A 24,977-nucleotide genomic window follows, 5' to 3' on the forward strand; every position below is an offset into this window, starting at 1 on the left:
GTGGGTAATGCTGATAACTGTCATCTCAAGCCCTGTAAATCATCCCCTAGGACAGTAGAAACTCCCAGTGGAAATGAGGGATGAATAGCCATATCTGTAGGAGAGGTAGAAGGCAGCAATGCAGGCCCCAGCACATGAGGGAAGGATGTGTTAGGGATCTGCCAGGTACTACGTCTAGGTATACTCAGGGCTGCCATCAGGAATTTCTGGGCCCCATACTGCCAATGAGTCTGGGCCCCCGCCCCCCTCGTTATTAGGAGGGGGGGTGAAATGTAAAGGGGCGGCAGGTAGGGCACATTAAAAATAAAACTCTTTGGAGGAGCAGGGCAGAGACAGGAGGTGGGTGTCGGAGGGCAAAGGGGAGAAACTAAGTCCCAGGGCTGGGAGAACTGAAGGTAGCAGTGGTACCCAGGGGGGAGACGCAACCTCACAGGGGCTCTGTGGAGTGACAAGGAAGAGACAAGAGACAGCGGCTCTGTGGGGGGCAAAAAGGGAAAGTGAGTGTGTGTGTATGTGTGTGTGTGTGTATGTGGAATCTGTCAGGGTGTAGGAGGGCAATATAAACAAAAATCATTGCACTGAAGCCCTATACACAGCAGAGTCACTCACCAAAATGTAGTCCCTAAGATCTCCCACCGCCACGGGCATGTCTGGATGATGCTTTTGCATTCTCTTCACACGCTGCACACACGTTATCTGTGTGTAGCGCTATCTACAGGGGGCTGTGTGTGGCGCTATCTGCAGGGGTGGGTGAGGCGCTATCTACAGGGGGGTGTGTGGCGCTATCTACAGGGTGGGTGTGGCGCTATCTACATGGGATTGTGTGACGCTATCTACATGGGATTGTGTGGTGCTATCTACAGGGGGCAGTGTGTGACACTATCTACAGGGGTGTGTGTGTGTGGCGCTATCTACAGGGGGTATGTTCGGCGCTGACTACAGGGGATTCCAGTCCAGGAGGAGACCCTGACCTCACTGTCCATATATGGACAGTGACCTCAGGGGCTACCTCTAGGAGAGGAATCCCCGACCAGAGTGTCGGCAACTCTCTGGCCGGGGATTTCGCTCCTGGATGGGTGAATGGCAGAGCAGGAAGCTGATACTTTCCTGCTCTGCCATAGTATTCAATTGTATCTGCATCCTGTGGACGCAGATACAATTGAATATGGCAGTGGCTGAGACACGTCTGGGACAGTAATTTGCCGGGACTGCCTCTTTAGATTCAGGACAGTCCCTGCAAATTCAGGACTGTTGCTAACTATGCCTCCGGTATAAGCTTTCTCCCCCTACCCAGGTATACTCTCTCCTTCCTCTACCCCTCCCCATGTATAATTTCTCCCCTCCCTTCAGATATCATCACTTTTCACCCAATTATTACCCCCCCCCCCCATTGTATAATGCCTCCTCCAGTGGAGGGATGTCACGATACCATAATTTGGACTTCGGTACCGATGCTTTGTGTAGTATTGCGATTTCGATAACAAAGCGATACTTTGCCAACAGTAATAAAAAAACAAAACAGTTCTTCCATTTCTTATGTGAGGCGCGAGGTGTGATGGTAAATTTAACCTCCATGTGCCTCACATTAATAGTAATTAACCCCATCATGTTCCTCAATTATAATGGGTTAATGTGTAAGGTACATGATGGGGTTAATTACTATTAATGTGAGGCACATGGAGGTTCAAAATTCATAATACCTCGTGCCTCACATTAATAAGTGAAAGAAGTTTTTATTTTATTTTTTACAACGTACACATCATAAATGATGCAAAAAAATTGTTGTGCAGGTTATTACAGCCGCGCCAATAATGAATGTGTATATTTTATGTATTGAGACTTATTTTAATGTGTTTTGTAAAAAAGGTGTATGTGTATTTTTTTTAAATTTAACATTACTTTATGTTTTTACTTTCTTTTTGAAACTTTAATGTACTGGTATATATCTATATACGCATAGTACACAGGCAGTTGTTAGGACAGACCTGAGTATGCCCTAACAGGAAATATGGTAAGACAGCCCTGGGGTCCTTCATTGGACCTTGGGCTGTCTGCCCATATATGGTATGTCCCTCAATCGCGTCACAGGGATTCCTGTGACGTGATCCAAGGGGCATCCCCCCTTCTTATATTCCCCTGAATGCTGCAGTCAGCTGTGATCGCAGCATTCAGGGGAATAGCGACAGAGATGAGAGGTTTCTTTGATCTCTGCCTTTATAGAGTGGGACTGCGGCTGTGTAATACAACCATTGCCCCGCCCCACACGCGGTCAGCACGAGGTGATGTGGGCGGCACTGCACTAATGAGCGGCGGTTCAGGCACTGAAGACAGAAGATGTGGGGGTGTTTTGTAGTGCGCCCGCCATGTTCTGTTTTCAGTGCCGCCGCTCATTAGTGCAGCGCTGGCCGCATCACATAATCCTGGCGGCGCGCACATGTCAGGACTCCGGAGCAGGGCCGTGACTGTGTCACACAGCCGCAGCTCCGCTCTCATACATTCATGTATTACAATATTGAGCTGTGCGGCCGCACAGCTTAGTATCGAAATACATGAAATAACGGTATTGAACCGTTTGGGGGTGCACGGTATCGAAACCGTATCGAAGTTTTGATGCATCGTGCATCCCTACTCAAGTGCCATCCTCCCTCCATTATTATCTCCTTCCCACTCTAGCATCATTTCCCTCCCTACCCAATGCCATCTCGCTGCCCCCATTATCATCTCCCTGCCCCCATTATCATCTCCCTGCCCCCATTATCATCTCCCTGCCCCATTATCATCTCCCTGCCCCATTATCATCTCCCTGCCCCCATTATCATCTCCCTGCCCCCATTATCATCTCCCTGCCCCCATTATCATCTCCCTGCCCCCATTATTATCTCCCTGCCCCATTATCATCTCCCTGCCCCCATTATCATCTATCTGCCCCCATTATCATCTCGCTGCCCCCATTATCATCTCCCTGCCCCCATTATCATCTCCCTGCCCCATTATCATCTCCCTGCCCCCATTATCATCTCCCTGCCCCATTATCATCTCCCTGCCCCCATTATCATCTCCCTGCCCCATTATCATCTCCCTGCCCCCATTATCATCTCCCTGCCCCCATTATCATCTATCTGCCCCCATTATCATCTCGCTGCCCCCATTATCATCTCCCTGCCCCCATTATCATCTCCCTGCCCCCATTATCATCTCCCTGCCCCCATTATCATCTCCCTGCCCTATTATCATCTCCCTGCCCCCATTATCATCTCCCTGCCCCCATTATCATCTCCCTGCCCCCATTATCATCTATCTGCCCCATTATCATCTCGCTGCCCCCATTATCATCTCCCTGCCCCCATTATCATCTCCCTGCCCCATTATCATCTCCCTGCCCCCATTATCATCTCCCTGCCCCATTATCATCTCCCTGCCCTATTATCATCTCCCTGCCCCCATTATCATCTCCCTGCCCCCATTATCATCTCCCTGCCCCCATTATCATCTCCCTGCCCCCATTATCATCTAACTCTACCCCCTCCCCATAGAAAGCACGTCTGTATTGGTTCACACTGCAGCATAGGATTGTATCACTATCAGCTCCACGACGGCTCTTTTCTCCTGTCCTGTGTAAACAGAGGGAGAAGACAGGTTTATTGCCACATGTTACACAGGACGGGAGATAAGAGCCGCAGAGCTGATACAATCCTATGCTGCGGTGTTAACATAATACAGAGGTGGGGAAGATATTTACTTTCTATGGGGGCAGGAGGAGATCTTTTCAGGAGTCTCCGGGCAGCAGCAGCCGGACACAGACATAACTTAGTACTCACTGTGTCTGAAGAAGAAGACGACGACTGCTGCTGCTGCTGGACGTATCCTCCGAGGCTGAGCTCATAACTCCCGCTGCTGTGATGTCTCCACCCCTTGTCTCCTCCCCACACGCTGTCACACTGTTGCGGAGGAGGAGGGGCAGGCACATGTCACTCTCCAGCGGGCCCTTACGATTTTATTCTGATGTAATGAACGGGCCCCTGCTTCGTGATGGGACCTGTTCCTTTCACCGAAATGAAATCGTAAGAGTCACACTGCCGTGAGTATATTAATTCCAGCGGCAGAGTGCGGGCCCCTTTCTTTAAAATTTATGCCCGGGCCCCTCACTGCAGTACCCCCAGTCCCCCCCTGATGGCGGCCCTGGGTATACTCCTGGGATTAATCAATCCACACCTGAGGCCAGACCTGCTCGACTGACACCATCTCCCACCAACCAGGGTGGCAGGCTCAGGAGTGGGAGTGCCTATCGCGGCCTGGTCAGTCATAGTTAGCTCCGCCCCCTGTCCTTTATTACCTGCCGTGTTCTCTTCCTCAGTGCTTGTAATTCTTCTGGATTCCTGGCCTCACTGCTGCTTGCTCCAGCCTGCTTCTGCCGTGCTTCTGCCTTGCTGCAGTTCCGCTTAACCTGCTTTGCTTTGCCCCTGGCTTGCTTCCTTCTCCGTGCTCACTTTGGTATACTCCACTTCATCCTGGTCCTGACTACTCATTCACCGCTCCGTTTCCTCGCGGCGTTCCGTGGCTACTGCCCCTTCCCTTGCGTGTTCCCTGTTTGTTCTCCCGTGCACTTAGACAGCGTAGGGACCGCCGCCCAGTTGTACCCCGTCGCCTAGGGCGGGTCGTTGCAAGTAGGCAGGGACAGGGCGGTGGGTAGATTAGGGCTCACTTTCCCTTCACCTCCTTCCTGCCATTACATAATTACAAGCCCATACCTAGTCTACCATTTCTCCTACGCTGACGCTATCATGGACCCCCTTGAGACCCTGACCCAGCAGATGCAGGGCCTCTCCCTACAGGTCCAGGCCCTGGCCCAGAGGGTCAACCAGGGTGACGCTGCCTTAGTAGTACCCCTCACCTCACCTCTAGAACCCGACCTCAAGTTACCTGACCGGTTCTCAGGGGACCGTAAGACGTTTCTCTCCTTCCGGGAGAGTTGCAGACTGTATTTCTGCCTAAAACCCCACTCCTCAGGTTCCGAGAACCAGCGGGTGGGTATCATCATATCCCGACTCCAGGAAGGGCCCCAAGAGTGGGCCTTCTCCTTGGCTCCTGACGCCCCTGAACTTTCCTCTGTTGATCGTTTTTTCTCTGCCCTCGGACTCATTTACGACGAGACTGACAGGACTGCTTTAGCCGAGAGTCAACTGGTGACCTTACGTCAGGGTAGGAGACCGGTTGAGGAATACTGTTCTGATTTTAGAAAGTGGTGCGTAGCTTCTCGGCGGAACGATCCGGCCCTAAGGTGCCAGTTTAGGTTAGGATTATCTGACGCCCTGAAGGATCTGCTGGTTAGCTACCCCTCTTCTGACTCCCTTGACCAGGTTATGGCCCTAGCAGTACGACTTGACCGACGTCTCAGGGAACGTCAGCTTGAACGCTTCAATGTGCTCCCCTCTGACTTTTCTGCGATCCCCCCCGAGGTCCCGTCTCCTCGCCCCTCCACGGAGGACTCGGAGGTACCTATGCAACTCGGGGCCTCCATGTCCCCTCGACAACGTAGGGAGTTTCGCAGTTTGAATGGTCTCTGCTTCTACTGTGGGGACGACAAGCATCTACTGAACACCTGTCCCAGGCGCAAGAATAAGAAGCCGGAAAACTTCCGCGCCTAAGTGATCATCGGGGAGGTCACTTGGGCGCACAGGTATTTCCCGTTAATGTGAAACGCAATAAAATTTTGCTTCCCTTTCAGGTCTCGTTTGCTGGCCGGTCTGCCACGGGCAGTGCTTTCGTGTATTCTGGCTCATCTGCTAATATCATGTCTGTGGAATTTGCTATGTCTCTAAAGATGCCTTTTATTGATTTACCTTATCCTATCCCTGTAGTAGGTATCGACTCAACTCCCCTTGCTAATGGTTATTTTACTCAGCATACTCCTGTTTTTGAACTCCTGGTTGGCTCCATGCATTTGGAGCAGTGCTCTGTACTGGTGATGCAGGGATTATCGTCTGATCTGGTATTAGGTCTTCCCTGGTTGCAGTTGCATAATCCCACGTTTGATTGGAATACTGGGGAGCTTACCAAATGGGGTAATGAATGTCTTATGTCATGTCTTTCTGTTAACTCTATTTCTCCCCGGGAGGAGGTAAACACGCTTCCTGAGTTTGTTCAGGACTTCGCCGATGTGTTTTCTAAGGAGGCCTCCGAGGTGTTGCCCCCCCATAGAGATTACGATTGCGCCATCGATTTGGTGCCTGGTGCCAAGCTTCCTAAGGGTAGGATATTTAATCTTTCATGTCCTGAACGTGAAGCTATGAGGGTGTATATCCAAGAATGCCTGGCCAAGGGTTTCATTCGCCCCTCGACTTCTCCTGTAGGTGCTGGCTTCTTCTTCGTGGGGAAGAAGGATGGTGGTCTTAGGCCGTGCATTGATTATCGTAACCTGAATAAGGTCACCGTAAGGAACCAGTACCCACTTCCTTTGATTCCGGATCTTTTTAATCAGGTTGAGGGAGCCCAATGGTTCTCTAAGTTCGATCTACGGGGGGCATATAACCTTATCCGCATCAAAGAGGGGGATGAGTGGAAAACTGCGTTCAACACACCCGAGGGTCATTTTGAATACCTGGTCATGCCCTTTGGGTTGTGTAATGCCCCAGCTGTCTTCCAGAATTTTATTAATGAAATCCTGAGAGATTACCTGGGTAATTTTCTTGTTGTGTACCTTGATGACATACTGGTGTTTTCCAAGGACTGGTCCTCCCACGTGGAGCATGTCAGGAAGGTGCTCCAGGTCCTTCGGGAGAATAATCTGTTTGCTAAGACTGAAAAATGTGTCTTTGGGGTACAGGAGATACCATTTTTAGGGCAAATCCTCACTCCTCATGAATTCCGCATGGACCCTGCCAAGGTTCAGGCTGTGGCGGAATGGGTCCAACCTGCCTCCCTTAACCCCTTAAGGACGCAGCCTAGTTTGGGCCTTAAGGCTCAGAGCCCATTTTTCAAATCTGACATATTTCACTTTATGTGGTAATAACGTCGGAATGCTTAAACCTATCCAAGCGATTCTGAGATTGTTTTCTCGTGACACTTTGGGCTTCATGTTCGTGGTAAAATTTGGTCGATATATTCAGTCTTTATTTGTGAAAAATTGCAAAATTTAGAGAAAATTTACAAAAAATAGCATTTTTCAGAATTTAAATGCATCTGCTTGAAAAACAGACGGTTATACCACCCAAAATAGTTACTAGTTCACATTTCCCATATGTCTACTTTAGATTGGCATCGTTTTTTGAACATTCTTTTATTTTTCTTGGACGTTACAAGGTTTAGAACATAAACAGCAATTTCTCATATTCTTAAGAAAATTTCAAAAGCCTTTTTTTGAAGGTGCCAGTTCAGTTCTGAAGTGGATTTGAGGGGCCTATGTATTAGAAACCCCCATAAAACACCCCATTTTAAAAACTAGACCCCTCAAAGTATTCAAAACAGCATATAGAAAGTTTTTTAACCCTTCAGGCATTTCACAGGAATTAAAGCAAAGTGGAAATTAAATTTGCAAATTTCATTTTTTCTGCTGAATTTCAATTTTATTCAATTTTTTTTTAGTAACAGAGAAGGTTTTACCAGAGAAACACTACTAAATATGTATTGTCCAGATTCTGCAGTTTTTTGAAATGTCCCACATGTGGCCCTACTGCGCTCGTGGACTAAAACACAAGCCCTAGAAGCAAGGAAGCACCTAGTGCATTTTGAGGCCTCTTTTTTATTAGAATATATTTTAGGCAGCATGCCAGGTTTGAAGAGGCGTTGAGGTATCAAAACAATGGAAACCCACCAGAAGTGACCCCATTTTGGAAATTACACCCCTCAAGGAATTCATTTATGGTTTTTGTTATCATTTTGACCGCACAGTTTTTTCACAGCACCTATTTGAATTGGGCTGTGAAATGAAAAAAATGATATTTTTTCCAATAAAATGTCATTTTTGATCAAATTTTCTTATTTTCACAGGGAACAACATACCCCATTTTGTTGCCCAATTTGTCCTTAGTGCGGCAATACCCCATTTGTGGTGATAAACTGCCGTTTGGGCCCATGGGAGGGCTCAGAAGGAAAGGAGCGCTATGTGTTTGTTGGAGTCCAGATTTTGCTGGATTGGTTTTCGGGTGCCATGTCGCATTTGCAGAGCCCCAGAGGTATCAAAGCAATGGAAACCCACCAGAAGTGACCCCATTTTGGAAACTACACCCCTCAAGGAATTCATTTATGGTTTTTGTTATCATTTTGACCGCACAGGTTTTTCACAGCACCTATTTGAATTGGGCTGTGAAATGAAAAAAATTATATTTTTTCCAATAAGATGTCATTTTTGATCAAAATTTCTTATTTTCACAAGGAACAACATACCCCATTTTGTTGCCCAATTTGTCCTTAGTGCGGCAATACCCCATTTGTGGTGATAAACTGCCCTTTGGGCCCATGGGAGGGCTCAGAAGGAAAGGACCACCATTTGGCCTACTGGAGCTTTTCTGGTGCTAAGTCATGTGTGCAGAAGCCCCTGAGGTACCAGTACAGTTGAAACCCCCGAGAAGTGACCCCATTTTAAAAACTACACCCCTTAAGACATTCATCTAGAGGTGTAGTGAGCATTTTGACCCCACAGGTACTGTGTAAAAGATAATGCGCAGCAGATGGTGCAGTGTGAGATTTGCAATTTTATATATGTATATGCCATTTCAGTGTCCAATATAGTGTGCCCAGCATGCGCCACCGGAGATATACACCCCTTAAATTGTAATGTGGGTTCTCCTGGGTACGACAATACCCTACATGTGGCTGTTATCAGCTGCCTGGGCATACGGCAGGGCTCAGAAGGGAAAGATGAGGGGGTAAGCTGTGCGGAGTGCATCAGGGTAAATTGAAAATCAAGGGATGTATGATACATTTTAAAACAATCTTTTATACAGAGCCCTGGTTTTTCGGGACACGTGTCACATTGGTATATTGTGTTCTTCCTTATCCCCCTCTTATAGCAGACTCTGCACCTCTTTTGACTCTTTCCCTTTCCACCGGTTTGGGGACCTTCTCCTGGAAAGTGTTGCCCTGGTACGATGCGCCCCCCCTTCCTGGTCCCTAAAGATTAGATCTTGAAATTCCAGGAAAGTTCCCCTCTGGCCTGCACATCGACGTAGCACATACGCATTGTACAATGCCATCTGTATGATGTGCCCGGCCAGCTTCTTATACTACACCGCATGGCGCTGTAGGGCTTCAGGACTTGATTTGACAAGTCCATCCCTCCCATGTACCTATTGTAGTCCAGGATGCAGTCTGGTTTGGGGGTGGCCTTTCCTTCATATATCCTAAACCTGTAGGTATACCCTGATGCACTCTCGCAGCTTATACATCTTCACGCCATACCTTGCCCTCTTACCTGGCAGGTACTGGCGGAATTGAACCCTCCCTTTAAAATGTACCAGGGACTCATCAATAGAAAAACACTTCTCGGGGGTGAATGCTTGGGAAAACCGGGCACTGGAACGGTCTAATAGGGGTCTCCGTTTATACAAACGGTCAAAACTGGGGTCATCTCGGAGTGGGCACGACTCATTATCAGTATAATGTAAGAAGCGAAGTATTGCCTCATTTATTTATTTTTTTAGGTTCCAGTTCATTTCTGAAGTTGCTTTGAGGGGCCCATATATTAGAAACCCCTATCAAACACCCCATTTTAGAAACTAGACCCCTCAAAGTATTCCCAACAGCATTTAGAAAGTTTATGAACCCTTTAGGTGTTTCACAAAAATTTAGAGCAAAGTAGAGGTGAAATTTACATTTTTTTTTGTCAGAAAATCCTCTTTATACCATTTTTTTTATAACACAAAAGGATTTATCAGAGAAACGCAACTTAATATTTATTGCCCAGATTCTGCAGTTTAGAGAAATATCCCACATGTGACCCTCGGGCGGTAATGGACTGAAGCGCCGGCCTCCGAAGCAAAGGAGCACCTAGCGGATTTTGAGCCCTCTTTTTTATTAGGCACCATGTCCGGTTTGAAGAGGTCTTGTGGTGCCAAAACATTGGAAACCCCCCAAAAGTGACCCCAATTTGGAAACTAGACCCCTTGAGGAATCCATTGTAGTTTTCATGGGGTGCATGCGGCTTTTTGATCAGTTTTTATTCCATTTTTAGGTGGCGTGGTGACTAAAAAACAGCAATTCTACTATTGTTTTTGTATACTTTTTTTTTACAGCGTTCACCGTGCGCTATAAATGATATATTAACTTTATTCTGCGGGGCGATACGATCACGGCGATACCAGATGTTTATAGTTTTTTTTGATGTCTTATGGCGTTTGCACAATAAAATACGTTTTGTAAACAATCATTCACTTTTTGTGGTACCTTATTCTAAGAGCCGGAACGTTTTTATTTTTCAATCAATAAAGCCGTGCGAGGACTTATTTTTTGCGTAACGAACTGTATTTTCCATCAGTACCATTTTTCGGTACATGCGACTTTTTGATCTCTTTTTATTCCATTTTTTGGGAGGTGAAGTGACCAAACAATTGTGATTGTGGTACGGTTTATTAATATTTTTTTTTACGGCGTTCACCGTGCGGGATAAATAACAAAATAATTTTGTAGTTCAGGCCGTTACGGACGCGGCGATACCAATTATGTATAGTTTATTTGTTTGTTTATATATTTTTATTAATAATAAAGGCCTGATAAGGGAAAAAGTGGGACTTTTACTTTTATTACTTTTAAAACTTTTATTTTCTTATTTTTACACATCTTTTTTTAACTTTTTTTTTACTTTATTACTTTGTCCCACTAGGGGACATGAGGGCAGGAGGCCCTGATCGCTATTCTAATACACTGCACTACATGCGTAGTGCAGTGTATTAGAACTGTCAGCTACTCACTGACAGCAAGCATAGTGGGTCCTGACGTTGTCAGGACCCACTAGGCTTCCGTCTATGGCATAGCCGGACGCCATTGTTTGGTGTCCGGTTGCCATAGTCACCATCGCCGGCCGCTATCGCGTAGCAGGCCGGCGATGGCAGCTTAACCCCTAAAAAGCCGCGATCTCTATAGAACGCGGCTTTTAAGGGGTTAATCAGCGGGGACACAGCGATCGGTCCCCGCTGTAGGAGCTGTGACAGCTGCTGAACAAGACAGCAGCGTCACAGCTCCTGTATGTGTCGGGAGGACGGCCGAAACGGCCGTTACTCCCGAGACGTACTATTACGGCATGGAGCGCGAACGATACAGCTGCCATGACGTAATAGTACGTCAAGGAGCGGGAAGGGGTTAAGGCGTTACAGTGTTTTTTAGGGTTCGCCAACTATTACAGGAGATTTATTGCCAACTTCTCGGTCGTCGCTAAGCCTCTTACGGACCTTACTCGCAAGGGTGCTGATGTAATCCATTGGCCCCCTGAGGCCGTCCAGGCCTTTGAGACCCTCAAGAAGTGCTTTATCTCGGCCCCCGTGCTGATTCAGCCAAACCAAGAGGAGCCATTTATTGTGGAGGTTGACGCATCCGAGGTGGGAGTGGGGGCCGTCTTGTCCCAGGGTACCAGCTCCCTCACCCATCTCCGCCCCTGTGCTTACTTCTCTAGGAAGTTTTCGCCCACGGAGAGTAACTATGATATTGGCAACCGCGAAATTCTAGCCATTAAATGGGCTTTTGAAGAGTGGCGGCACTTCCTGGAGGGGGCCAGACACCAGGTAACGGTCCTTACGGATCACAAGAATCTGGTTTTCCTAGAATCGGCCCGGAGGCTTAATCCTAGACAAGCTCGGTGGGCACTATTCTTTACCAGATTTAATTTCTTGGTTACCTATAGGGCTGGGTCCAAGAATATTAAGGCTGATGCTCTGTCACGTAGTTTCATGGCCAATCCTCCTTCCGAGAAGGATCCTGCTTGTATTTTACCCCCTGGTATAATCATTTCTGCCACGGATTCTGATTTAGCTTCTGATATCGCGGCTGATCAGGGTGCAGCTCCCGGGAACGTCCCTGGGGACAAACTGTTTGTTCCCCTGCAATACCGGCTAAGGGTACTCAGGGAAAACAATGACTCCGCTCTATCTGGTCATCCTGGCATCTTGGGCACCAAACACCTCATTACCAGAAACTATTGGTGGCCTGGGTTGCCTAAAGACGTTAGGGCTTACGTCGCCGTTTGTGAGGTTTGTGCTAGGTCCAAAACCCCTAGGTCCCGACCTGCGGGCCTACTACGTTCCTTGCCCATTCCCCAGAGACCTTGGACCCATATCTCCATGGATTTTATCACCGATTTGCCTCCATCTCAGGGCAAGTCGGTGGTGTGGGTGGTAGTAGACCGCTTCAGCAAGATGTGCCACTTTGTGCCCCTTAAGAAGCTACCTAACGCCAAGATGTTAGCTTCTTTGTTTGTGAAACACATCCTGCGTCTCCATGGGGCCCCAGTCAATATCGTTTCTGACAGAGGGGTACAATTTGTTTCCTTATTTTGGAGAGCTTTTTGTAAAAAGTTGGAGATTGATCTGTCCTTCTCCTCCGCCTTCCATCCCGAAACTAATGGCCAAACGGAAAGGACTAACCAATCCCTGGAACAATATTTAAGGTGTTTCATATCTGACTGTCAATTCGATTGGGTCTCATTCCTTCCCCTTGCTGAATTTTCCCTGAATAACCGGGTCAGTACCTCGTCAGGGGTCTCCCCGTTTTTCTGTAATTTCGGGTTTAACCCAAGGTTCTCCTCCGTTTCCCCTGGTTGTTCCAATAATCCTGAGGTAGAGGATGTTCATCGGGAACTGTGCACTGTCTGGGCCCAGGTTCAGAAGAACCTAGAGGCGTCCCAGAGCGCACAAAAGATTCAGGCGGATAGTAGACGTTCTGCTAACCCCCGATTTGTCGTCGGGGATTTGGTCTGGTTGTCGTCCAGGAACTTGCGCCTTAAGGTCCCGTCCAGGAAGTTTGCTCCCCGATTTATTGGACCTTATAAGATCATTGAAGTCCTCAACCCTGTATCCTTCCGTCTGGAGCTGCCCCCATCCTTTCGCATACATGACGTCTTCCATGCCTCCCTCCTTAAACGCTGCTCCCCGTCCTGGTCTCCTTCGAGGAAACCTCCTGTTCCCGTTCTCACCCCTGAGGGGGTGGAATTCGAGGTGGCCAAGATTATGGACAGTAGGATGGTCCAGGGCTCCCTCCAGTACCTGGTCCATTGGAGAGGATACGGGCCGGAGGAGAGGACTTGGGTACCTGCCCGTGATGTTCACGCTGGGGTATTGATCAGGAGGTTCCACCTTCTCTTCCCTACTAAACCGGGTCCTCTTAGTAAGGGTCCGGTGGCCCCTCATAAAAGGGGGAGTACTGTTAGGGATCTGCCAGGTACTACGTCTAGGTATACTCCTGGGATTAATCAATCCACACCTGAGGCCAGACCTGTTCGACTGACACCATCTCCCACCAACCAGGGTGGCAGGCTCAGGAGTGGGAGAGCCTATCGCGGCCTGGTCAGTCGGAGTTAGCTCCGCCCCCTGTCCTTTATTACCTGCCGTGTTCTCTTCCTCAGTGCTTGTAATTCTTCTGGATTCCTGGCCTCACTGCTGCTTGCTCCAGCCTGCTTCTGCCGTGCTTCTGCCTTGCTGCAGTTCCGCTTAACCTGCTTTGCTTTGCCCCTGGCTTGCTTCCTTCTCCGTGCTCACTTTGGTATACTCCACTTCATCCTGGTCCTGACTACTCATTCACCGCTCCGTTTCCTCGCGGCGTTCCGTGGCTACTGCCCCTTCCCTTGCGTGTTCCCTGTTTGTTCTCCCGTGCACTTAGACAGCGTAGGGACCGCCGCCCAGTTGTACCCCGTCGCCTAGGGCGGGTCGTTGCAAGTAGGCAGGGACAGGGCGGTGGGTAGATTAGGGCTCACTTTCCCTTCACCTCCTTCCTGCCATTACAGGATGATGGAGAGACCCGACCGCCATGACAGGCACCACGTGGCGAGCAGTCCCGCGCAGGCAGCGCCATCACAGCCCCAGAAGAGCTCGGTGTTACCCCATCCAGCCGGGAGGGAATACGCCCAGACGTACCAGATAGTGAGGAGAAGGTACTAACGGTACCTGATGCAGCAGCGCCAGCCGCAGATGATATCCCGTCAGGAAGCAAGGTCCCGGTGCCATCTCGCCTCTCCTCCATCGGCGCCATCTTAGAAGATGTTCCAGCAGCAACGTCAGTCAGAAATCGCTGGATGGAGCCGGCTGCAGACATCTGCCGAGTGCAATAAGGAGTCCCCGTGGAGGCCTTGGATTTCCTGACCATTAGGCAAGTAAAAGGATGCTTTTTAATGAGCTTATGATCGGGTTAAAGGAGTGCAGGAGCGGAGCTCTCAAGCAGCACGTCTGGTCAGCGCCATGTCCAAGCCACGCCTCCCGTCATTTTGACATTTTGTGCAGAACAGGTAGAAGAGACTGGCAGTGAGCAAAAGCGCATTGACGTCCGCGCCCTCCTGGGGAGGCAGCATGCTGGTAGGCAAGAAACGCCGACATGTTCACCGGATTAGGATGCCGGGGACAGGCCTGAGCAACTTGGCGGCAGGGACCACCAACAGAAGCAGCAACCACCCCCGGCATTACAGTGACAAATCCCTTAATCATTGAATTCAAATGTTTCATTCAGTCCCCTTGCCGTAGATGTAAAAAATCAAATACCAAGCCATGCAGTCTGCCTCTACAAAAATTTGTGAAAGAATGGGTCTTCTAAAAAGGTCACTGAATTTGAGCGTGGTATTGCAAAAGGCAGAGGCGTAGCTAGGTTCTCCAGCACCCAGGGCAAAGATTCAGTATGGCGCCCCCCCCAACCTCTTTCCCGACATCTCCTTCCCCCTCGCCGTGTTTGTTTTCTCTACCAATCGACGTGTCATTTCTTTTTATGTAACGCGAGCATAAAAACATTTGTACATTTTACAAGCAATATGGTTCTATACACAACACCAGAACCAAGCTCAGTACATATATACAGCCCCAGCACAAATACAGCTCAATTTAGTGCAACCCGTGCCGTATAGGTGTGTACGGCGTAAAACTACAGCTCCCAGCATGGCCCGAACAATGGTAAGGATATGCTGGGAGATGTATTTTCACAAAAAAAGAAATCATATCATAATCATACCACCCATCATCTCGCTGCAGATCATACAGTTACTACAGTGCTGATTAGAGGCAGAATAAACATTTACATTAAGTGACTCACCGGTGACGTCTCAGATTCTAGTTCTTTTTCTCCATCCGGTCCAGACCTCTATGATGACTTCTCCCGGTCACAGACCATTTCTGCCGTTTGCCGCTCACATGTCTTCAGCTTCTCACTTTACCAACATTTCTGCACCTATAAATAAATATAAAGTTATCATTATACCACACAATGCACCCCTAAATATAATAGCGCCATACACTGCACCTCTAATTATAATAGCACCATACACCGTGTCCCCCCCCACACACACACACACTGTGCACCCTGTAGATAGTGCCTGCCATAGAGCCCCCTGTAGATAGTGCCCCCATATAGCCCACCCCTGTATATAGTGTCCCACAAATAACTCCCCCTATAGTGCTCTACAGATAGCCCACCTCTGTATATAGTGCTCTACAGATAGCCCACCCCTGTATATAGTGCTCTACAGATAGCCCACCCCTGTATATAGCCCCCCTGTAGATATAGCCTACCCCTGTATATAGTGCTCCACATATAGTCCACCCCTGTATATAGTGTTTCACAGATAGCCCACCCCTGTATATAGCCCCCTTGTACATATAGTCCACCCTTGTATATAGCCCCCCTGTAGATATAGTCTACCCCTGTATATAGTGCTCTACAGATAGCCCACCCCTGTATATAGCCCCCCTGTAGTTATAGCCTACCCCTGTATATAGTGCTCCACATATAGTCCACCCCTGTATATAGTGCTCCACAGATAGCCCAACCATGTATGCAGCCCCCCTGTAGATATAGCCCACCCCTGTATATAGTGCTCCACATATAGTCCACCCCTGTATATAGTGTTTCACAGATAGCCCACCCCTGTATATAGCCCCCTTGTACATATAGTCCACCCCTGTATATAGTGCTCCACTAGATTATACAGGGGTGGGCTATCTGTGGAGCACTATATACAGGGGTGGACTACATGTACAAGGGGGCTATATACAGGGGTGGGCTTTCTGTGGAGCACTATAGGGGGAGCTATTTGTGGGATACTATATACAGGGGTGGGCTATATACAGGGGTGGGCTATATCTACAGGGCTGGGCTATATACAGGGCTGGGCTATATACAGGGCTGGGCTATATCTACAGGGGGGCTATATCTACAGGGGTGGGCTATATACAGGGCTGGGCTATATACAGGGCTGGGCTATATACAGGGGGACTATATACAGGGGGGCTATATCTACAGGGGGGCTATATCTACAGGGGGGGCTATCTATGGAGCACCATATACAGGGGTGGGCTATATCTACTGGGGGCTATATACTATATAGCCCCCCCTGTAGCTATAGCCCACCCCTGTATATGGTGCTCCATAGATAGCCCACCCCAGTATATAGCCCCCCCTGTAGATATAGCCCTCCTGTAGATATAGCCCCCCTGTAGATATAGTCCCCCTGTATATAGCCCACCCCCTGTAGATATAGTCCCCCTGTATATAGCCCACCCCCTGTAGATATAGTCCCCCTGTACATAGCCCACCCCCTGTAGATATAGTCCCCCTGTATATAGCCCACCCCCTGTAGATATAGTCCCCCTGTATATAGCCCACCCCCTGTAGATATAGTCCCCCTGTATATAGCCCACCCCCTGTAGATATAGTCCCCTGTATATAGCCCACCCCCTGTAGATATAGTCCCCCTGTATATAGCCCACCCCCTGTAGATATAGTCCCCCTGTATATAGCCCACCCCCTGTAGATATAGTCCCCCTGTATATAGCCCACCCCCTGTAGATATAGTCCCCCTGTAGGTAGACACCCCCCGTAGATAAAGCCCCCCGCGTGTAGACAAAGTCCCCCCCGCAGATACATAGGGGGAGCTATTTGTGGGATACTATATACAGGGGTGGGCTATATACAGGGGTGGGCTATATCTACAGGGGGACCATATCTACAGGGCTGGGCTATATACAGGGCTGGGCTATATCTACAGGGGGGCTATATCTACAGGGGCGGGCTATATACAGGGCTGGGCTATATACAGGGGGACTATATACAGGGGGGCTATATCTACAGGGGGGCTATATCTACAGGGGGGGCTATCTATGGAGCACCATATACAGGGGTGGGCTATATCTACAGGGGGCTATATACTATATAGCCCCCCCTGTAGCTATAGCCCACCCCTGTATATGGTGCTCCATAGATAGCCCACCCCAGTATATAGCCCCCCCTGTAGATATAGCCCTCCTGTAGATATAGCCCCCCTGTAGATATAGTCCCCCTGTATATAGCCCACCCCCTGTAGATATAGTCCCCCTGTATATAGCCCACCCCCTGTAGATATAGTCCCCCTGTACATAGCCCACCCCCTGTAGATATAGTCCCCCTGTATATAGCCCACCCCCTGTAGATATAGTCCCCCTGTATATAGCCCACCCCCTGTAGATATAGTCCCCCTGTATATAGCCCACCCCCTGTAGATATAGTCCCCTGTATATAGCCCACCCCCTGTAGATATAGTCCCCCTGTATATAGCCCACCCCCTGTAGATATAGTCCCCCTGTATATAGCCCACCCCCTGTAGATATAGTCCCCCTGTATATAGCCCACCCCCTGTAGATATAGTCCCCCTGTAGGTAGACACCCCCCGTAGATAAAGCCCCCCGCGTGTAGACAAAGTCCCCCCCGCAGATACATAGGGGGAGCTATTTGCGGGATACTATATACAGGGGTGGGCTATATACAGGGGTGGGCTATATCTACAGGGGGACCATATCTACAGGGCTGGGCTATATACAGGGCTGGGCTATATACAGGGCTGGGCTATATCTACAGGGGGGCTATATCTACAGGGGCGGGCTATATACAGGGCTGGGCTATATACAGGGGGACTATATACAGGGGGGCTATATCTACAGGGGGGCTATATCTACAGGGGGGGCTATCTATGGAGCACCATATACAGGGGTGGGCTATATCTACAGGGGGCTATATACTATATAGCCCCCCCTGTAGCTATAGCCCACCCCTGTATATGGTGCTCCATAGATAGCCCACCCCAGTATATAGCCCCCCCTGTAGATATAGCCCTCCTGTAGATATAGCCCCCCTGTAGATATAGTCCCCCTGTATATAGCCCACCCCCTGTAGATATAGTCCCCCTGTATATAGCCCACCCCCTGTAGATATAGTCCCCCTGTACATAGCCCACCCCCTGTAGATATAGTCCCCCTGTATATAGCCCACCCCCTGTAGATATAGTCCCCCTGTATATAGCCCACCCCCTTTAGATATAGTCCCCCTGTATATAGCCCACCCCCTGTAGATATAGTCCCCTGTATATAGCCCACCCCCTGTAGATATAGTCCCCCTGTATATAGCCCACCTCCTGTAGATATAGTCCCCCTGTACATAGCCCACCCCCTGTAGATATAGTCCCCCTGTATATAGCCCACCCCTGTAGATATAGTCCCCCTGTAGGTAGACACCCCCCCGTAGATAAAGCCCCCCGCGTGTAGACAAAGTCCCCCCCGCAGATACAGCCACACTTTTATTACAATTAAAAAAATAAAAAAATAAAACTATTCAAACTCACCTTATTCCCGCTCCCACGCCGTCCAGCAGCCATGGAGACCTGCTCTCTTCTGCGCAGGTCTCCAGGGGGTTGAACGCGGCATCTATAATAGGCGCTGATTGGCTGGGCAGGATGACTTTCCCTGTCAGTCAGTCAGCGCCTTTCATCGACGGAAGCTTCACTGGTACAAAAGGTACCAGTTGCTTAATTCGTGGAAAGGCGCTGAATGGCCGGGCACGGAACGTACCCGGTCATTCATTGCTTCTAATTGTACCTGTGTCCTTGCGACACAGGTACAATTATAGTGCAGGAGGAGGGGGCGCTGGCCCCGCCTGCCCCCCCCTAGCTACACACCTGCAAAAGGATGCCATCGTTACAACAAGTCAACTCACAATCAACTGTGAGTGTTATTATTACTACAAAGTGGAAGTGTTTAGGAACCACAGCAACTCAACCACAAAGTGGAGACCTTGTAAAGTTACAGAGCGGGGTCACCAAGTGCTGAGGCGCATAGTACATGAAAGTCATTAACGCTCAGCTGACTCAATAACTGCAAGTTCCAAATCTCTTCTGGCATTAAGAACTGGACAAAAAAAATGTGCCTAGGAGCATCATGACATGGGCTTTAATGACTCGGCAGCTGCATGCAAGCTTTATATCTCCAAGCACAATGCCAAGCGTTGGATAGACAGGTGTAAAACACGCTGCCACTAGATTCTGGAGCAGTGGAAAAGTGTTTTGTGGAGTGATGAATCACGCTTCTCTATCTCGCAGTCTGATGGACAAGTCTGTTTTTAGTGAATGCCAGGAGAACGTTACCTGGCTGTGCCAACTGTAAAGTTAAGTGGAGGTCCATAAAGGCATTGGTGGATTAGTTTGGTGCTGAAGAACTTGACTAGCCCGCACAGAGCCCTGACAGTGTCAGACCTCACAAATCCTCTTCTGGATGAATGGACAAAAATCCCCCCAGACTCACTCTTGTAGGAAGCCTTTCCAGAAGAGTGGAAGTTGTAGCTGCAGACGGGGGACCAACTCCATAGCAATGCTTATAGATTTCCATTTTCTTATCCAGACGGTCACAAACAGGGGCGGATTAAGGGTACCATGGGCCCCGGGCACTTTTTCAGGTCTGGGCCCCCCCCACCCCCGCGAACTCCGAAGACGCTGTACCGTATATATTTGCAGATTTCTGTTTAGGCGGCCACAGACCTGGCACGGTTTTAATTTAGCTGTGAAAGCAGAATGAGCCATATAGAAGAAAGAAAGCAGAATACTTTGAGACACTGAAGTGGTCAGGAGCTTTATAACTTTTTTATTTTTACGTCAATGGAGTGGTGTGTGAAGGATTATTTTTTTGCGGGAGGAGTTATAGTTCTTATTGGCACCATGTAAAGTACCATATAATGGGTGAATTGGAAAAAAATTGAGATTCCTCCATGGTTTTTTGGATTCAGTTTTTACTGTATATATTTACCTTCTCTTAAGGTAAAAGTAGATTTAACATATACTTTTACCTTAAGAGAAGGTAAATATATACAGACCCAGAACCAAGCTCAGCACATATATACAGCCCCAGAACGAAGCTCAGTACATATATACAACACCAGAACCAAGCTCAGTACATAAATACAGCACCAGAACCAAGCTCAGTACATATATACAGCACTAGAACCAAGCTCAGTACACATATACAATGCCAGAACCAGGCTCAGTACATATATATAACTCCAGAACCAAGCTCAGTATATATATATATATATATATATATATATATATATATATATATACAGCACCAGAACCAAGCTCAGTACATATATATATATATATACACACACACAGCACCAGAATCAAGCTCAGTACATATATACAGCACCAGAACAAATACAGTTCAGTACAGAGATCATTTGCAAATTCAGTTAAACCCCTGCCATATAAATTTGTACATCATAAAACGACAGCTCCCAGTATAGCCTGAACAATGGTTAGGATATGCTGGGAGTTGCTGTTTAACAAAAAGAATGCTACCATCCGTCATCTTGCTGCAGATCATACAGTGACTACAGTACTGATCAGTCACAGGTAGAATAAACATTTATATTGAGTGACTCACCGGTGATGCCTCAGATTCTTTTTTGTTCTTTTTCTCTTTTCTTCTCCATCCGGTCCAGACCTCTATGATGACTTCTCCCGGGCACGGCCCATTTCTGCAGTTTGCAGCTCAGATGTCTTCGGCTCCTCACTTTTCCAACATTTCCGCACCTGTAAACGAAGATAAAATTCTCATGATGCCACACTCTATGCTTCTAACTATAATGGTATCATACAATGAATATTATAGTACTATACACTGTACTCCTGAATATAATAGTATTATACACTGCGCCCCTGAATATAATAGTACTATACACTGTACTCCTGAATATAATAGTATTATACACTGCGCCCCTGAATATAATAGTTGTTACAGGAGAATATTGTTCCCATCCAGACACTCTGTCTTATGACCACATAAAATATACCTGGTAAATAGATATAGTATATACTGATATTATTCAGTGGTGTTCACCATTTGAGGTGGCAGTATGCTCAGAAGCCATTTGGTCATAGATTCTTATCTACTGCCTTATTAGCATTACAATGGACCTCAGTACAGGAAGGAGCCATTGTAAACTGGATGTAGAGACAGCTGAGCATACTGGGAATAGATTTACCTATACTGTACAGATGCACATTGGAAGGTGTATGGGTGGTCATAAGGCGGAGTCAATGGAATGGGTGGGTTCAACCCAGGGATAGGAACATATAGGTCATGGGAAGCTCTTGGTGATCGCTCTTTCCTGCCAGCCCTGGACGCTCAGCACTTAACATCAGGAGCAAGCTAAGTTCTATTATATGTGTGCTTTCTGTGTATGTATATAAGTATAATTATATTACCGCAGACTTTATATGTGTACATAGAGATATTCTAGGAATCTTATGTGGATTATAGATGAGTAGATATATATATGCTGTTTATGCATGAGTCTCTATATGTACATGTACTAATGGTCAGGCGCTGTATGTGGCTTTGGTTATAGTGGTAGTACCAGGAGACCGTATAAGGTTGGGACCTGGATCTATATTATATATACATACACATTACTAGTCACATGTGCAAAGTGTTCAGGGAAGGTAGGAAGAGAGGCCGCTGTGTGTGGTTGTGTTGTCTATGTAATGTATTGTATCTTGATGTAGTGTATATTGGTTTGTCACGTCTATGTTATGAGTAAAGTATTTTTATATATTTAAGTATCTGCGAGGGTTGTATGTTACTCCTGTGGTGTGTGAAGGACTGGAGTGTGTGCACATTGTGAACAGTACAAAGTAAGCGGACTATATGAGAAACAAAGGTAACGGACTAGGAACGGAGAAAAGGGAGATAATACAGATAGTCAATTGCCCCCTTTAACAATAGTACTATACACTGTACTCCTGAATATAATAGTACTATACACTGTGCTCCTGAATATAATATTACTATACACTGTACTACTGAATATAATAGTACTATACACTGTGCTCCTGAATATAATAGTACTATACACTGTACTCCTGAATATAATAGTATTATACACTGCGCCCCTGAATATAATAGTACTATACACTGTACTCCTGAATATAATAGTACTATACACTGTACTCCTGAATATAATAGTACTATACACTGTACTCCTGACTATAATAGTACTATACACTGCGCCCCTGAATATAATAGTACTATACACTGTGCTCCTGAATATAATAGTACTATACACTGTGCCCCTGAATATAATAGTACTATACACTGTGCTCCTGAATATAATAGTACTATACACTGTGCTCCTGAATATAATAGTACTAAACACTGTACTCCTGAATATAATAGTATTATACACTGCGCCCCTGAATATAATAGTACTATACACTGTACTCCTGAATATAATAGTACTATACACTGTACTCCTGAATATAATAGTATTATACACTGCGCCCCTGAATATAATAGTACTATACACTGTACTCCTGAATATAATAGTACTATACACTGTGCTCCTGAATATAATATTACTATACACTGTACTACTGAATATAATAGTACTATACACTGTGCTCCTGAATATAATAGTACTATACACTGTACTACTGAATATAATATTACTAAACACTACGCTCCTGAATATAATATTACTATACACTACGCTCCTGAATATAATAGTACTATACACTGCGCCCCTGAATATAATAGTATTATACACTGCACCCCTGAATATAATAGTATCATACACTGCACCCCTGAATATAATAGTACTATACACTGTACTCCTGAATATAATAGTACTATACACTGTACTCCTGAATATAATAGTACTATACACTGTACTCCTGAATATAATAGTACTATATACTGTACTCCTGAATATAATATTACTATACACTACGCTCCTGAATATAATAGTACTATACACTGCGCCCCTGAATATAATAGTACTATACACTGCACCCCTGAATATAATAGTATTATACACTGCGCCCCTGAATATAATAGTATTATACACTGTACTCCTGAATATAATAGCACTATACACTGTACTCCTGAATATAGTAGTATTATACACTGTGCTCCTGAATATAATAATACTATACACTGCGCCCCTGAATATAATAGTACTATACACTGCGCCCCTGAATATAATAGTACTATACACTACGCCCCTGAATATAATAGTATTATACACTGCGCCCCTGAATATAATAGTATTATACACTGCGCCCCTGAATATAATAGTATTATACACTGTACTCCTGAATATAATAGCACTATACACTGTACTCCTGAATATAGTAGTATTATACACTGTGCTCCTGAATATAATAATACTATACACTGTACTCCTGAATATAATAGCACTATACACTGTGCCCCTGAATATGTGTGTGTGTGTGTGTGTGTGCGTGCGTGCGTGTGTGTGTGTGTGTGTGTGTGTGTGTGTGTGTGTGTCTGTGTGCGTGTGTGTAGGAGACAGCATATCTATAGCACTACGACCCTATAAACTATGGATAGGATTAGATACAGTGGCTCAGCACAGTATCACACATGATAGGATTAGATACAGTAGCTCAACAGACAGTATCACATATGATGGGATTAGATATAGGGACCAGCTCGCTGACATTGCGGTTCCAGCGCTGGACCCAGAAAAGGTAAGTATAAGAATTGTTTTGCTTTTTTATGTGTTACTAATTATTTTTGTGTGTTTGTGTTATTTTACAGGTTCGGTTGTTGGACTACGTCGGATTCGAGGACTACTTCAATGACAGCGTTTTTTTAATTCTCAATAAAATGGTTAATGAGGGTTGTGTTTGTTTTTTTATTTCAATAAGATATTTTTTCTATGTCCTTGTATTTTCTTAAACTTTAGTTTTACCGCCTTATTAATAACTGCTGGCTGATTGACAACCTCCATTAGTAAGGCGAGGCTTAATGTTAGCAGGCAGAGAGGCTAACACTAACCCCCATTACCCCGGTACCCACCGCCACCAGTGGTACTGGGAAGAGCCGGGTACGAACCAGTACCCGACCATCTGTAGTGATGGTCAGGTACCGGGTCAGCCACAGGCTGGTAATATCAGCCTGGGAAAGGCCAAAAACAGTGACCCTTTCCCCCCTGGTAATGCTAGGCTGCTGCTGTTGTATCTGGCGGGGTCCCCCCCATTTTTCATAACCAGCCAGCAGTAGCAGGTTAACGTTACCAGGGGGGAAGGGCCACAGTTTTTGGCCTTTCCCAGCCTAATAATACCAGCTTGCGGCCGCCCCATTGCCCGACCATCACTACAGATGGTCAGGTACTGGATCGTACCCGGCTCTTCCCAGCATCCCTGGTGTCGGTGGGTCCCGGGGTAATAATGGGGGTTAGTGTTAGCCTCTGTACCTGAATGTACCTTAGCCTCGCCTTAGTAATGGACGCTGTCAATCAGCCGGCGGCCATTACTAAGGCGGTAGTAATAAAGTTTAAAAAACAAACAAAGACAGAGAAAAAATATTTTATTGAAATAAACAGACAACCCTCATTAACCATTTTATTGATAATAAAAACGCCGTCATCGAAGTAGTCCTGGAATCCGACGTAGTCCAACGACTGAACCTGTAAGAAAACACACAAAAAACGATTAGTAACACGTGTGGTAGGCTTATATATAGGGCCTACCATGT

This window comes from Rhinoderma darwinii, chromosome 1 (genome assembly GCF_050947455.1).
Source record: "Rhinoderma darwinii isolate aRhiDar2 chromosome 1, aRhiDar2.hap1, whole genome shotgun sequence".
Lineage (NCBI taxonomy): Eukaryota > Metazoa > Chordata > Amphibia > Anura > Rhinodermatidae > Rhinoderma > Rhinoderma darwinii.